We start from the raw sequence: 18,176 nt of genomic DNA on the forward strand, positions 1-18,176 counted from the left end.
CTTAAATATTTGAGGTTTGAAGTATATAATCGAGTGTTATTGAATTTTAAATCTCATATCTAATCTATTACTTTATATGGTCCTATTTTTATTTACTTTTAACAAGTCATAGCATATGACCACTTAGAAAATTATTTCATATGACATATTTAATTATTTACATAAATAATAAATCAATTATAAATTTAATTTTTTTAATTATAACAAAATCTTTTGAGAAAGTATCTAGCAAAATCTTAATTAAGAATTGAAATATCTTCTTATATATTAAAACAGAAGTCACGACATTTTTCAAGTGTGATTTTTTTAAAGTTGGGCCATCTTTAAAAAATTTATTAGATGTATATTTATGTTATCCTAACAATAAAACTAATTCCTACTAATTATCATAAAATATTCCATATATCACAATTAATAGATTTCCCACTTCCTACTTTAACTACACCGAATATTTACTTCCTACCGATACTCCATATACAAACATTTTTATATGACTTAAGAAAACAAGATTATAATTGCTTTATTATAACTATATTGTTAAAATTAAGCATTTATAGCTAGATTCGCATGTAGATATATACAATATCATTTTATTAAGAGCATCATTATCGCGGTTTTTTAAGTCTGTCTCTTAGAATTATTAGAATTAAAAAAAAAGAAAATTGGCTTAAATGTGAAAAAACGTCCACAAGAGACCGGTTTTATGAGACACGTGTCCCTTGAGCGTTCATCTCTTCCACGACTTCTCTCGTTCTTCCGCGACTATCTCCAAACCTCCTCTTATGCTTCGATCGAATCTGTTTGCTATGGTTTGTATAATCTGTTGCGGTTGAGATTCAGAAAGTTTTGATCTTTGTGTCTCACGTTTTCTTCTTACTCTTCTTCTTCTTCAAATCTCGCGTGTCTGTTTTGTCTCAACCACAAATCATCCAAGAGACTCCCAAGCTCTTCTCTGTATAGACCAAGCTTCACCGTTCCGACCAAAACCAGGAACACTTGTAAAGCCAAACCATGGAAGAATCTCGGTCTTGTCATCAACTCTAGAAGGTACTTTCAATCTTGTATCAGATGGGTTCCACTTGAATTCGGTCTCGATCTTTTTAGGACCAGTTTGATGTTTCTTAGGATATGTCTGGTTCCATGACTTGATTATATGTTAATGATTGATAGGCAAGAACAATGTGTGTTTATGTATCCATTTTGGATGTCTTGTTTCTCGGCTTGTATTTCAATTGCACGCTCGCACGTTTCAATTGTTTCTCTCGGCTTGTTTAATAGCACTACGTGTAAAGCAAGAAGATTAAAGAATGGAGTTTTATGTAGCTGGTCTTCTCTTTTGATATTTTCTGTACTTATTCCTCTATATCTGCAGACGATATTGATGATTGTTTGAGCCTTTTCTGAAGATAAGGCATGAATCAATGACTACATGTGAAAGTAGATAAGTCCAGGAGGATCATTATAAATCTGATTTAGTAACTAGTAGACTGATGTGTGAACATGTTTTTTAGATGGGTGGATATGTAGACAATTAGGAGAAATGATAAGCTGTAATAACTTAATCCTTGGCCTCCATTTTCCTTCACACACATCCTATCACAACCTCACCGTATCATAGCTTCCTCTGATATTTTTTGTTTTGCCAGAGTTCCATCACGTCTTCTTCTTCTTCCATTACTGATCAAACATGGCTGCTGCAGCTGCTGCTATAGGTACTGCAGTCTCATTTCCATCATCAAAGTCGTCGGCGTCTCTCCCCACAAAAACATCCTTCGTTTCCCCTCAAAGGATTTTCCTCAACAAAAAGGTATCATTTCTTTGCTTTTTAATCACAGCTTGCCATAGAATAACCAAAAGAGTCTTTACATTTTGTTATTGGTATATCTACAAAGTACACAAGAGGCGTTTAGTTATGGGGGAAGAGTGAAGGCTCAGGTGACAACAGAGGTGCCAGTGAAAGAAGTCGAAGGAGTCAAAGAAAGAGGAAGAAGTAATAGTTGTCAACAAATTCAAACCAAAGGACCCTTACACTGGTCGATGCCTCTTGAACAGCAGGATCATTGGCGATGACGCTCCCGGTGAAACCTGGCACGTTGTCTTCACCACCGAAGGTACGCTTCTCCCCAACCACAAATTCAATAATAGTCAGTCATTAGAATGTTTTTGATTTTTAACTCGAGTTGTTTTTGATTTCTATCATTTTCTTCAAACTTTTTAATAATTGTTTTTAAGAACCCTTAATTTAGAGACTTGTATTGGAGCACATAAATGTTCGGGTCTCTTAACAGGGTTTCTTAACACATATTTATTGCTTAAAAGTATTAAAAAATAACTAAGAGACCCTAAATGGGTATTTGGGATAATGATGCCCTAAGATTATACTAAGTTTAAACCAAACCTATGCTAACCACGTATGGATTATCGTAGTTTTATGCATTGCACGTATGGATTAGAAAAATCATACTAGAACCCTCAGTTTACCAAACTATATTTCTTTAGTTTATACGAGAATTTTGAAATGGACCATTATCACAATTGCATTATTTATTAAGATATTCTAAATTGCATTCAGCATAAAAATCTTGATGATTCTAACAACTATTTAACTGAAATCCTATATTTCATTTTACTAAATACTCTTTCATTGAAAATATATGTGATTTTATATAAAATCTCAGTGATTCTAACAGCTTTAATAAATCGCAATTCTTATATCTTAATATTTTCAAGATATACCTCTTACAAATATTACATACTAATTCCTTTTTGAAATAACTAACTTAATTAGGATTAATAGTGTGTCTCGCTTTTTAATAAATTTTAATTTGAATATTCATTATTTATAAATACAGATAAATGACTAAAATAATAGAATAATTTTATGAAAACCATATATAACTATAATAGGATTTTGCGAGTTGTTCCATCAAGCTTATAAATTACTAGGTAACCCTGCTTTATTTTCATAGATATAAAACTATATTCATTTTAAATAACATAAATTTTGGTATAAAATATTATATAAAAATTAAAATTTATAATATATTTAAAAATTAAATATACTTATATATGAATTAAAATCAGTAATCATATTATATAATCATACTATTAAAACAAACCTGATTGAAATTATATAATTTTATTTTGTACACCAAAAGAAAACTATCAACTCATCTCAAATTTTGATTTCCAAAAATATATTTCTATGCAAAGTGGAAAACAAATAAAAAAATTTAAAGTATCATGTATTAATAACATGTTAGTAAACTATATAATACATTTATACAAAAACTAAAACTGATAACACATACTTGGTATGATTCAAACAGTCTTATAACGTTCGTATAGCGAAAAATTTGACAAAAATTCAAATTTTAAACTCTGCGATGTTATTGCCTTAATTTTTACCAACTATCTAAAAATCAATTTAAATGTATTGTGCAAATCTTTTTGTTAACAATATATTGTAGATGCAATATTTAATAACAAAATCCGGAAATATTTATATTGCTTCGTCTACAAGTTTTATTTAATATCACAATTAGTTATATTTTCCTTATACTTACAGAATTTTCGCTAACCTACTTTAATTGGATTAGCATTAACTCTTACAAATTAAAAAAAGTATATTCTAATTACAATATACTCGCATAATATTCCTTATTCCACAAAGTAACATATTTATCAAATCTTTAAAATATTATGACCTACATTTGCGTAACCTAAATCCGCTGTACCACCTACCAATTATAAATATAGCATCAGAATACCACGATATTCATCAAACCTAGGGATACAGAAAAAAAATGGCGAACAATATGCGGCTAACTTTCTTGAACGAATCAAACCACGCAAGAATGCATGTCGCATCCAAGTGAAGATCATTCATACATGGAGACATTTCATGAAAGACGTTGGAGAATCTATGGAACTAATCCTATGTGATGCAAATGTAAATTTAACGTTCTATATCGATTTGTGATTTCTATATATTGATTTTGTTAAGATACAAGCTAACGGATATAATTCTTTTTATCTTTTTAAAGGGAACAAAAATCCATGCCTCTGTGTAATAAGACATACATTGCTGAATTTGCCAAACATGTCTGTCTTGGAGTATATATGTCTAAGTATATATTTAATCTTTTTAGTGGGCAAAGATTAGGGTGCTGCCTGTCGGGAAATTTTGCAGAGAATCTTCACACAGCTAGCCAGTAAACAGAAGGCATGGTAATATGTCTTCTACGATTTGCTAAGATTGGGCAATATAGAGGTATCTAATATTCAACTTATGTTTTGATCTACACATTTATATATTGCAATAATAGATATTAACCTAGAACACGGCATTTTGTTCAACTCAAAAGGTTCTTCATATTTTATTTATTAGGTGAAGTTCAAATCTCAAATGCTTATGATGCAAGTCAGATGTTTGTCAATCCTGAAATACCAGAAGCAGGTGAGTTTAAACAAAGGTCTTTAACAATCTAATAATAACAAATATATAGAAATCTACTAACATATTTTAAAAAAACTAATATCTCTAATACCAATCTGGTTGCATGTTTTGTCGGAGAGTGCTTCAGATATTCTTCAAACACATCAATATCCTCAGCTTATATATGTCCAGATATGTTCTTAGTATGTGTCGGAAACAACAATCAAACTGTTCCTGTATTTTTTTTTGCAAAGGTTACCGGTTCATATCGGAGAGGAACGAGTCTGTGGTGTCCTCCTGCGGTCGCTGAATCAGAATCGATCGGAGAAGACTTTCATTTTTATTTTTGCTTTGTTCGATATGTCCAGATGTTGTCGTAACATAGAAGATCACGCATGGGCTTGGGCCTCGATATAAGAATTGAATTTGTTAACATTTAAACTCATTTTGCTAAAACCCAATATTTAAAAAACCCATTCTTTCAAAACCCATTTTAATAAATCATAAATTAAAAAGTTAGATTTTAATTTTCAAGTATAATTTAAATATTGACTATGTTTAGAAAAAAAAAGGTTTATAATAACTACAGATTAAATCCCTTTTATATATTTGGTTTTCTATTTTGAATATGATATATATATATATATACATATATATATATATAAATGTGTGCAACAATCTTTCCAATAGTGACAGATATAATTATATTTCATAATTTCTATATTATCACTACAAGAAAACACATGCTTTACGAGGAAATTTAACGAGGAAAAACAATCCTCGTAAATTTACGTCGATTTTACGAGGAATTTACGTGGAAAACTAAAGTCATCGTTATTTCCTCGTAACGTAACAACAAAAGTAATAAATAGAGATTTCAGACTTATTATTTATTTAAGTTATTTCGGAAAAATACGGATGTTACAGTGTGTTTATCATGTAGTTTGAAATTCAGTTTTCAATGTAATAAATCAAAACTTGATGTTTATGAAACTTAACAAATCTAATATTTTGAGTGAAAGATATCAAAACAAATAGAATAACAATAACAAATATTTCTCTTTTTCAGGGTAGAATTCTCTCGATCGACTCCTCGAAGATTTGCAAAACCAGAAAATCGAATTACAGTTTTTGATTAGTAAGTGTTTCACTCTCTGTAAATTGTGAATTTGTTTGAGGATTTCAGTGTTTAAGAGTACAATTTGTTCGCAATTTTGCTTCTAGGGTTTCCAAATTTTTCTGAATTGTTCAATCTTTTTCTTCTTGAAGAGATCTTGATTAGATTGTTTTGGTTTTTGAAGGTTGATTCCGCCTGAGACCTCATGTGATTCTTTGGGTTTCTCACTTGTCGTTGAGGTACGTCTCTGTATATGTTAATTAGGGTTTTGTAAGGTTCGTCTTAATATTTATCAAAAAAAAAAAAGGTTCGTCTTAATCTTTCACATGTTTCGCGATTTCGATTTAGTAGTTGTTCAAAGTATAATTTTTGCAGTGATCTTGGTTTAGGGTTCTTTCCCACTAATCGTTGTAGAGTCATCTTTGTACTCGTCATCGCTACATTCTCTGCGATTTGCGATTAGTTTAAAAACCATCTTTATGTGCGCACATCATGCATAAACTGTCCGTTTCTTTTGTCTGTAGAATGATCCGCATATCTTCACTACATGCATAGATTTGTATATAAATCATGAATCCCATATGGTTTGTTGCATCGCCTTTAAGTGTAGGTTTGGCAATAGTAGTGTGCAATCTGCCAAATTCATTCTCTTGTATAAATTAATGTCATACAAGTCAGCGTGGTTTAGTGTCTGAACATGGTTTTTGGTTATAACGGATGGTAGTATCGCTTGGAGGAGGAAACTCACCTGCCTTTTTTCTGCCAGAGTTACTGCTTTACATACCTGGGAAGCTGAAACCATCGTCGTTGAGGTAATTTCTCTGTCTATAAAATAAAAAATGCATGTTTGTTTTTGTCTTTTCCAAATTTATGTCTTTTGAGGATGGAAGGACAAAATTCAAACCCATTTGATCAGTTCTAATTGATGTCATAGCATTTTGAAATTCCAAAAGGTCATAGGCAAGCACTACTCTAATAGTGTTCTGTCAGATTTTAATTTGGGGATATTGTCCCGTAAGGAATCTTTCGGTTGGTAGTGGCATGTCTAAAGCGTTATGTTATGGGGATGGAAAGTAAGACTTGGGATCTATTGGTTGGTAGGGCATGCTTTAGTCTTAAGACAAAGACTATATGGGGATGGGAAAAAATGACCCACCGCTGAGAAAAAAGTCATTAGATGGATAAATGATTAATGGGTTAAATAAGATTCGTTGGATTGGAAAAACGACCAACAGCTTCAAAGACAAAGACAAAGACTCTGAATCACACGGCTTAAAGATCTATGTCTTTGCGATAACCACAAGACTTTGATTGGTAGTGCATGTCTAAAGAATTAAGGGTGTTATGGGGATGTAAAATAAGACTTGTGATCTATTGGTTGGTAGTGTATGCATGCGTACTAGTCTCAAGACAAAGACTATATAGGGATGAGAAAATGACCCACGGCTTAGAAAAAGTCCTTAGAATGAAACAACACTAATGGCATAAACAACACTCGTTGGATGGGGAAAAACGACCAACAACTTAAAGATGTCTTAAGACAAAGACTATGAGTTGGATGGCTTGGTTTATGATTTGTTGGATGGAAAGAAAAACGACCAACAGCTGAAACAAGCTTAAGCCAAAGTCTTTACACAAAGACGATATGGAGTTGCTTATAAAAAAGTACTTGGTGGAATAAAATAGTTCAACGGCTTAAAAAAGTCTTAAAAAAGTCTCTTGGCAAACACTACAAGAAAACATAATTTTAACGAGGACGGTTTTCTTCGTGAGTTCGTCGTAAAAGAGGCTTTACGACGAATTAGCGAGGAACCACGTTTGCTCGTTACTCATCCGTTGTAACACATATTTCCTCGCTAATTCGTCGTAACTTAGCGAGGAATATATTTCGTCGTAAAGACGAAGTAGATCATTTCGTCGCAAAGACCACGTAAATATTCCACGTAAGGAGGTCGCTATATTTCCTCGTAAATACCTCGAAACGAGTTCCTCGTAAACTACACGTAAATACCTTGAAAGTGTTTCCTCGCAAAATACACGTAACTACCACGAAAGTATTTCCTCGTAAAATACTCGTTTATCTTTCCTCGTTATTTCCTCGTAAATGTTTTCTCGTAAAATACTCGTTTATTATTTCTCGTCATTTCCTCGTAAAGTTTCCACGTAAATAGGTCGTACATTAGCTACGAATTTACTTTGTTTTTATTATTTTACAGAATTTAAAAATATAAATAAAAAATAATTAAAATTATTTAATTTATTAATAAAATTATAATTTAAAATAGAAATAAATCAATACGAAAATATTGTATATATAAATAAGTTTTGAATTTATAATACAACAACCGGAAAAAAAAAACTAAGGGTCGTTCATCGCCTGGTAGAATTCATCACTCCTCGTAACATCCGCCTCGTTATGTACGTCGGATGACTCGCCTTGAATGGGATGTTGTTGTCGCATGTTCCTCAACATGGACTCCCATTCCGGATTTGTGGCCGCTATAACGTCCAAGAAGCCCTCGACTCCACCCGTACGAGATTTTGTCGCGGCCAACTCGTTACGCAGCTCAGTAACTTCATCATCCCGTCGTTGACCATAAGACGATGTCGCTCTCGGAACATCGTTGACGGAACCAATCCCCAACGTCCGTCCCTTTTTTATAGGGACAACCTTAAAAACAAAAAATAAATATTGTTAGTAAAAATTTAAAGTTATATTAAATGAATAATAAAAAATTAAAATTTTTGAAAATTTACCTACTCGTAAATCTTATCCACTTCAAGTGTGGATAAGGTGATGGGTAATCCGTCGGTAGACTGCTGGGCCAGCTGGGTCTGGCGGTCTTCAACCCAAGCAACCACGTCGTTGTAGATTTGCTCGGACTTGCCATCTACAAATATGCCCGCCTTGTTCTTGTGGGTCCTCTCGTAAAGTTCCATAAGAGACGGGAGATGTCCCGTCTCTTTGGCCTAAAAAACATTTAAGAAAGTTAGAATAAAAATATATATATTAAAAACTTTATTTAATAAAATATTTAATAACCATTTCCAAACGGACACCGGCGTGGGGTTTTTGGCCCGTAGTGTGAAGCATCGGCCCGTTTCCGTGCTCATCGACCGTGTTACGGGAGTTAGAGCAAGCCTGGGCGATTCTAATGGAATCAGGAAGGCGCCAATAACGGATGAGGTCATCCCACACATCCGTGGTGAGCTCAGCGGGTTTGCCACGCTCATACCCCTTCACGATCCAGTCACCCTTCCAGTTGGAGACCGTGTCCAACAAGCGAACTTTTGCCTTCGCGTTAAACTTCTTCCTCACCCTCTCAGTGATCCCCAAGGCCCAATTATATTTTTGCTGTTGGAAAAAATAAATTAACAATTAGTTTTTTAGAAAGTATATATATAAATCATGAAAAAATTAAAGTATATATAATTAATTAACAGAAACTTACAGCGTAAATTTTAAACCACGTCTTTCTGACGTAGTGAGGCGTCTTACTCCAGTTCGGATGTGCCATGGAGAAGTAACCTTTGATCGTGTCGGTTACGTGCGATGCAAGACATCCGTCAACCCCCCACCTGGAAAATACAAATTTAAAATATAAATTATTTTTTAATGTTATAAAAGAATTTTAAACGAATTAAAAAAAAATTAATGCAACATACCACAAAGTTCCGTCCGGTCGGTCGGGGTCGATAACTGGTAAACCTTCTCTGCCTGGTAGACGGAGAATGTCCTCTACACTGTACTGCGAGTAAGGAGCACTCGGAGGCACCATCAAATCAGGATGAATATCGGCGGCCATCGGAGGTGCCATCGGAGGAGGCACAGAAGGAGGCATCGTCGGATGAGCCATCAGGGAAGGCACATGAGGAGCCGATGGTGCACTAGAAGAAGTAGACCCAGAGACTCTGAGTGTACTGAGTCTCGGGGACAGTCTCCTAACCCGAAGAACCCGGAGCTGAAGAAGAGGCCGGGTCTAAACGACTACCCGGCTCACCGAAGATCTCTCTGTGATGGGCAGTAAGTCTTCATTTTCGAACCTGGGAAAAAAAATTAAAATTTTAAAATTAACATCAACAGTATATTTTCCAACATTATCTACCTAATGAACACTAAATAACATAAAATCCGTAAACCTATCTAAATTCCCTATACTAACCACCTAATCTATCCTAAACTAACCAAATTAGAGAGAAATTAGAGAGGCTTACCATTGCTACGAAATGGAGAGGAAGTGGAAATGAAGTAGAGAGGAAAGAAAGAGTGAGCGCTCGGGGGTATATATAAGATTACATATCGTCGCAAATTCCTCGTAAGGTTACGACGAAATAGCGAGCAGTTACAAAGGCCCGTGTTTTTCAATACGAGGAAATTGCGAGGAATCACAAAGGCCCGTGTTTTTATATACGAGGTATTAACGACGATTTTGCTTACGTGGAATTAACGAGCTTTGCTTTCCTATAAATATACCCACAACTCTCATTCTCAAACCACACACAAACTCCCAAATCACACCCTATCTCAAATCACATTCCTCAGCAAAATCCTATTCAAATTATAAATATTTGAAAAAAATAGGAAAAGGAGAAGATATTAGAATTCATGTGGGCGAGACTTACGTATTATAATTGCTGGAAGTCTTGCCACATGTTAATCTGGTATATTTCTCCTTTTCTTTTTTTTTCTAGTTTTTACACTACGAGGTATTTACGACGATTTCTGCTTACGTGGTATTTACGACGATTTCATCCTACGTGGTCTTTACGACGATTTAGGCTTACGTGGAATTAACGAGTGTTTTGTTTAAATCCTTTTACGTGGTGTTTACGACGATTTCTGCTTACGTGGAATTAACGAGTATTATGTTTAAATCCCTAAAATCCGAAACCACTAAACCCCAAACCCCAAACCCCAAACCCCAAATCCGAAACCCCAAACCCTAAACCCAAACCCCAAACCCCAAACCTGAAACCCCAAATCCGAAACCCCAAACCCCAAACCCCATATTCCTTATTTTCATATATTCCAAACCCCATCTTTATTTTTAAATTTCGTCGTTATTTCCTCGTTGGCTTACGAGTCCTTTACGACGATTGCTCATACATGGTATTTACGACGATTTCTCATACGTGGTCTTTACGACGATTTGTGCTTACGTGGAATTAACGAGTGTTATGTTTAAATCCCTAGAATCCGAAACCCTAAACCCCATATTCCTTATTTTCTACTTCATATATTCCAAACCTCATCTTTATTTCTATTCCAAACAACAATTTCCACATTTGCTTATTCATAAAACAAACCCCACATTATCTTATTCATAAAAGAAACTCCTACATCTTATTCATAAAACAAATACATCAATCGGATACATCGACATTCTCGTCATCACTAGAAACATCATCATTTTCATTAAACTCGTCTTCAACAGCTTCGTCTGTGGCATCATCGGTAAGATCTTCGTACTCGTGATTATGCGGATCAATGAGAAGGATGTCATCAATTTCTTGTTCAGGTTCCTCGACTTCATTTATCTGTTCTTCTTGCAATGGTGGTTCTTCTCCACTGATGATTCGTCCTCGAGGTGTAACTTTGATCACTGCTAACCAATTTATACCTGAATCTCTCATCCGAGGGTATGGAAGGAAACTAACTTGGTCTGCTTGTGAAGCTAAGATGAAAGGCTCGAATTTGTTGTACCTTCGTCCACCGTTGACATCAACTAGACCGAATTTGTTAGACCGAACACCTCTGTTGACGACGGGGTCGAACCATTCACATTTGAAGAGGACGCATTTCCGCTTCAGTATCCGTGGAAATTCGACTTCAATAATCTCCGTCAAGATCCCGTAGAAATCTGTTTTCCCTTTCACACATATTCCATAGTTACTGGTCGCCCGCTGTCTATCATACTCATATGTATGAAAAGTATAGCCTCGTGTGAAATACATCTGTGATGTGGTGACCTTTACAAGTGGAGATTGAATTACTTCGTGTAACCACTTAGGATAATCTGCATCGTCGTCGTCATAATCAACCTGCAAAAATAAAGAGAATGTTAATGATATACAGATCATGTATGAAAAAAGAGTTTGAGTTAATACCTGATTCCGCAACCACTTAATGAAGTGTTGATCTCTCCTTTTGTCTACGTCACTTGTGGATATACCAGGAAATGTCTCTTCGACTTGAGAAACAAATAGGCTGTAAAATCACATTTTATAGGAATGAATCTCTCGCAATTATATAATTAATTATACTTATATGTGTTTTGAAGTATCAATATATGTTACCTTTCAAAACAACGCATCAATGGATCTTCGCAATTGAGTAAAATATAGGTGTGTGCACTATGAGCGTCTTGTTCACTCGACCACCAAACCTCTTTAGACTTCCCACCGAGTCGCCCAATCTGACTAAAGATGTCTGGAACACCAGCAACTGCATATGTTGGCGCAACACCACCATCATCATATCTTCTTGGAGCTCTTCTTCGAGTACGTACTTTTGACGCAAAGTAGTACGATGTGAAGTGAGAAACTTCTTCCGTCAAACTTCCAGCAATTATAGAACCTTCAACTTTGGCGAGGTTCTTTGCTTTTCCCTTCAAATATTTCATGGCTCGCTCATACTGATACATCCATCCGTAATGTACAGGTCCACGAAGCAATGCCTCATATGGGAGGTGGACAGCTAGATGCTCCATGACGTCAAAAAATCTGGGAGGAAATATCTTCTCCAAGTTGCACAATAAGATGAGAATGTTCTCCTGAAGCTGTTCCACAACTTCTTCTTTAAGAGTGCGTGTGCTCAGATCCCTGAAAAATGCTCCAATGCCTTTTATATTCCAAAAAAAAATTAAACACATTGTTAGTCATATATTATTTTGCAAATTATTGTGATATAATACACTACGTACCTGCAAGTGTTTCATGTACGTTTGTTGGAAGTAGCTCCGCAAATGCAAAGGGCAATAGTCGTTGCATAAGGACATGACAATCATGACTCTTCATCCCGGAGAACTTTTGACCCTTTTCAACACATCTAGAGAGATTTGAAACATACCCATCAGGGAACTTCACTTCTGATGCCACCCAGTTGAACAACACCGACTTTTTTCTGAAGATAATCTGAATATCGGAACGGGAACTTGTCCATTGCTTTTAATATGTAACTCGCTTCTTGAGCAAATATCCGGCAAGTCCAACCTCGATTTTATGTTGTCTTTTGTCTTCCCTGGGACATTCAATATTGTATTCATGATGCTCTCAAAGAAATTCTTCTCTATATGCATCACATCGAGGTTGTGGCGCAGAAGAAGATCCTTCCAATATGGAAACTCCCAAAATATACTCTTCTTGTGCCAGTTGCGATGAACAGCGTAAGAATCAGTCATATTACGAGGGACATGCCAATTACCACCCCAACGAACTGTTTTGTTAGCTCCGTAGTAGTCGATTTGCGCTTCAATTTGTTCTCCAGTTAGATATGGAGGAGGAGTGTCTCTCACAACCCTTTTGTGCCTAAACAAATTCTTGTTTCTTCGGTAAGGATGGCCAATGGGAAGAAATCGACGGTGACAATCAAACCAACTTGTCTTCCTATCATTCTTCAGTTGAAACGCATCTGTCGTTCCATTACAATATGGGCAAGCTAATCTACCATGTGTAGTCCATCCAGACAACATTCCATAGGCAGTAAAATCACTTATGGTCCACAAAAGCATCACTCGCATCGTAAAATTCGTCTTCGTTGAACAGTCATACGTCCTCACCCCTGTTGACCACAAATCCTTCAACTATTTTATCAGTGGTTGTAGAAAAACATCCAGGGACCTTTTTGGATGGTTCGGACCAGGTATTAATATGGTCAAGAATAGCAACTCCCGTTGCATGCACATCTCCGGTGGCAGGTTGTATGGTGTAAGAAAGACTGGCCACAATGAATATTGTCTCCCTGACATTCCGAACGGACTAAATCCATCTGTGCATAGTCCGAGATACACATTCCGGCTATTGCTAGCGAAATCCGGATGTACTTTGTTGAAATGTTTTCAGGCTCTTGCATCTGATGGATGAGTCATCTCACCATCCGTCTGAGTATGCTCGGCATGCCATCTCATCTTTCCAGCAGTCTACTCTGATTGATACAATCTTTTCAATCTGTCTGTAATTGGTAGGTACCACATCCTTTGGTATGGTACCCTATTACGTCCCCGTCCTTGCGGCTTGAATCGTAGCTTCTTGCAGAATCGACATTCTTCTAGCTTCTCATCATCACCCCAATAGATCATGCAGTTGTCGATGCAAACATCTATCATCTCCGAAGGCAACCCAAGACTATAAACCAGTTTCTGAATCTCATAATAAGAATCAGCAGACACATTGTCTTCCGGCAAATACTCTTTAATCAAGTCCGCCCATTCGTTCATGCAACTTTCAGGTAGATTGTGATCAGTTTTAATATTCATCATTCTAGCAGCTAACGACAATTTAGAGAGACCTTCTCTACAACCACTGTAAAGTGGTTGATTCGCCGCGTTTAACATTTCGTAAAACTTTTTTGCATCTATATTAGGTTCTTCATCTTCATCCTGAGCTACGAATGCATCATCTACCATATCATGAACCCTATCATAATCTACCATCTCCTCCTGATGGTAACTATGTTCATTATGCAAATGATGATCAACCGGTTCTTTTTCGTGAAAATTGCTTTTACTACTACTAGCTTCATTATGATCATAATTAAAACCTTCTCCATGTTGAAACCAGATATAGTAATTTGGCGTGAAACCTCTATTTATTAAATGCTTCCAAACATTTTCACGGTTTGCCAGTTTCGAATTGTTGCATTTCCGACAAGGACAGAACATCTTACCACTTTCTTGGGCGAGCGGTGTTGAATCCGCTTGATGCATAAATGTCTCCAGGCCCACAAGGTATTCTTTCATCACTCTCCCGTTAGCATCTCTATGCATATACATCCACTTCCGCAACTCGTAAATAGTCCCGGAGCCAGCCATTTTTTTTCTTTCACGTTTTTTGTTGTTGGTGTGTTTAAAATGATGTTCAAACATCCATATTTATAGGAAATTTCGAATCTGGTAGTTGTATTTTTCCTATGAATTTACGACGAAAATTAATTAGGTGGCAAAAAAAAACGTGTAACACCTACAAAGTTGGTAGATTCAAAATTTCCTCGCTAAATACACGTAAACTCTTTCCTTGTAAATAACACGCGAAGTTTACGTCGTATTTACGAGAAAATAGTTTTTCCTCGTAAAATACTCGTCAAATTACATCCACTTTACGACGAAACGCTTTTGTCGTTACGTTACGAGGAAATAACGATGACTTTAGTTTTCCACGTAAGTTCCTCGTAAATTTAAAATCGACGTAAATTTACGAGGATTGTTTTTCCTCGTTAAATTTCCTCGTAAAGCATGTGTTTTCTCGTAGTGAAAGAAAAAAGGGGTCGGTTTTTTAGATATGCTGGATGGAAAATATGACCAGCGGCTCAGACCAAATACATCCGTAGATGAAAAAAACAAGACTAACGGTTTGATGAAGTCTTGAAACAAAGACTATGAACCACAAGGCGTAAAAAACTATGTCTGCTTGATAAATACAAGTCTTTCAAAGTATACAAAGACTATGAGTTGGATGGGTAATAATGACTAACTCTTGAGACAAAATCAGTCTTAACATAAAGACTAAATCGAAAACAGTTTCTGCTTTGTAAAAAGTCTAGACAAGGACTATGGCTTGGTTTACTATATGTTGGATGGAAAAAAAAACGACCAAAGACTTGAGACAAAGTTGGTGCCTGGTGGATGGAAAGGATGAACAATTGTCCTTAAGACACAGCTGATACAAAACAACTAATGACTTTGGAAAGTCTTTTGACAAAGGCTGTCAACGGCTTAACGAATCATAACACAAAGATTCTAAACAAGGATTGTTAATCGAATATACAATATGGATCCGTTTTTAGTCAGTTCCTTAAACCTTGTGGTTCATAGTCTTTGAAAACTTAGTTGTACCATGCATAAAATATATATGCATCAGTTGTACCACTTATTTACGTGTACATACTATGTTTAACATATTATGAAATCATAATTTAAAAAAAAAATATGTTTGGTGTATGATATTCCAAAATAATGTAGCTAAACAAGTAAACAAACTTTTAAAGTATAAGGTAAATCATGTAAATTTATGGGGGTTTTATAATAATTTTCAAAAAAATTGTAAAACTTCAAATAAATTAGGAGAAGCTTTCTAATCACATACCAATTTGGATATTTAATTGTTTTTCTCATATGTAATACCAAATTGGCTATGTTAATTTCTCAAACGTCAAATTTGTACCAGTTGTACCAGTATTACCAGTCTATTATATAATGAAAATTATGCAAATTATACTTATAATACTAGTTTATTTTCTTAGCTTTTAGGGGTTGTATCAATATTTTCACATAGTAACTTTTGTAAAATATGCTTGATGTTTGCTTTTCATAATAATATGGTTAATCTAGTAAACAAACTTTACAATATGAAGTATGTAATGTATGTTTAAGAGTTCAATGTAATAATTTAACAAAAGTTTGAAAAACATTAAATAAAATAAAAGAAACTTTGTCACTATAGATCAGTTAGGATATTTATTTGTTTATTCCATATGGAAAACATGAGTTACTAGTCGTGCTAATTGTAATAGTTGGATATTGTACATAAATATACCATTTATATACTAGCTATACCACTTTTTATTATGTTTAATTGTACGAGGTATACTAGCTATACCTAGTCGAAGGAAAGATGAGAGAATAGAAATTGTGTGGCTGTAATTAAACAAGAGAATAGATGATCATGTGGTTAAGATTAAAGAAGAAGTGGGTCACATGTGAAAGAGAGAAAGAGATAAAAAATGGTGTTGTTGTGATTAAAAGAAGGAATAGTTGATTTTGGGTTTAGATCGTCCCTTCATTAATGAAAGATGGTAATTTTATCTCCTTTGGACCACTAAGATTAATGTTGGTTGTGTGAGATTTTCTTAAGATCACTTGGACCATTTTAGATTAACTTCCTTAAAAATAATGATATTTTGAACGCAAATAAAGGAACACAACCATCATATCACTGACATTTTTTATTATTTATAAGAGATACATTTTTTTATTATAAGAGATTTAGTTCGAAGATGAGTTAATATTCAAATATAAGATGGCACATATACAAAATATATGCTGCTTGGCTACCGGATACTCAGGCCTGACCACCAAAACTACTTCCGTGCACAAACACTAGTAGATTGATCGGGCATAGCCACCAAAAAGTCACGATCCAGTCCTGACTATTTCGAAACAAAAAATGTAACTAAAGTGGCAATTTTGTGACAAAAATAGCCTTGAATAGTCACGAAGAGAACTAGGACAAATTTTAATCACGATGTAACCAAAAAAAAATTTGTGACCATTTGTCACGAATATAAAAGTGACACAAAACATTACAAACTAGCTACGATTTGCGACGAAAAGTATGTGGCCTAAGATATATATATTAGATAGTTTAGAAAATCTTATTCACGGTTACATTTCATGACAAAATTTGTGACCATTCCACCTATAAGTGTAGGGTCTTGTTAATTATTCAATAAACTAGTATGAGAAAAAATCCTGGTGTAGAATTCAATGAATAACCCTAGCAATCCATCAATCAGCAATTCGACATTCAGCCCAAGAAATCCCTAAATTTATGAAGTGATCTACTCGACATAAAAAAAATAACACAAATCATAGTCTGAATAAAATTCATAGATGAATCGAACATGAGTTCGAAGAAAACTGAATGAATTCTTTATAATCTCTCTAAATCTTAAAAGAAAGATTCGCTTAGAACAATGGATTATGATTAGTAAAAATAGGTTAAAATATGTTCAAGGGCGCATGTGCAAATACAAGAAACTTTGGCCAACTTGCAGTTATCGAAACTTCATTAAATCACGAGTCGGGTGTTAACATGTTGGGTGTCGTTCGGTACCCATGTAGTGTCGCTCGACACCACACCAGAATCTCAGCAGCTTCCTCTCGCGCGTTAGATGGACCACTCTTCAGTAATATGCGTATAAATTTGGATCTAACCAATGGATCGACCTTAAACTGACGGTATTTAAAATATAACTCAGTTTTATATCTTGTGTAAAATTATGAGCTTCATCCATTGGTGGGAAGACCTCCATCCGGTGCTAAACCTCTGGCATATCTGCACAGTTATGCATCTCAAATTACTCCATAATCTCCAAAATTCTCCAAAGTATACATGAACCTGCAAAGACCCTAAAATGACTCCAAAAATATAATATATACTCTGAAACCAGACTTATGACATGGTTAAAATTCATAAAACTCAAGGTATATCAATGGTTACTTTGTTTGGGGAGGAACAAGGAAGAGAACATGATAATGAAAAAATTTCGAAAGAGATAAACTCAAATCTCGACAAATAAAGAAAGATGGGAGAAAAGGGAAGATATGGATTAACAGGAAAATAACAACACATGCGATCTTGGAGGTGTATATAAACAAGGCCGGGACAGAGAAGAAAGGGGGAAGA

The 18,176-nt window shown here is 35.0% G+C and overlaps 1 long non-coding RNA gene across 4 annotated transcripts; it reads left to right on the forward strand.

Moving 5' to 3' along the window:
• The first annotated feature begins 88 nt into the window (after positions 1-88).
• On the forward strand, positions 89-6,991 carry LOC106350982. Of its 4 annotated transcripts, XR_007328356.1 has the most exons (8): positions 630-1,047; positions 1,647-1,807; positions 1,893-2,111; positions 4,152-4,273; positions 4,391-4,459; positions 5,508-5,576; positions 5,740-5,794; positions 6,280-6,991. It is a non-coding gene; the product is annotated as an uncharacterized LOC106350982 (long non-coding RNA). The 4 variants fall into 4 exon arrangements; XR_007328358.1 differs by lacking the exons at positions 5,508-5,576; positions 5,740-5,794; positions 6,280-6,991 and adding an exon at positions 4,693-5,464 and having other exon boundaries at positions 89-1,047; positions 1,893-3,952; positions 4,047-4,273; XR_007328355.1 differs by lacking the exons at positions 5,508-5,576; positions 5,740-5,794; positions 6,280-6,991 and adding an exon at positions 4,693-5,464 and having other exon boundaries at positions 650-1,047.
• Positions 6,992-18,176: the final 11,185 nt, after the last annotated feature.

This window comes from Brassica napus, chromosome C9 (genome assembly GCF_020379485.1).
Source record: "Brassica napus cultivar Da-Ae chromosome C9, Da-Ae, whole genome shotgun sequence".
Lineage (NCBI taxonomy): Eukaryota > Viridiplantae > Streptophyta > Magnoliopsida > Brassicales > Brassicaceae > Brassica > Brassica napus.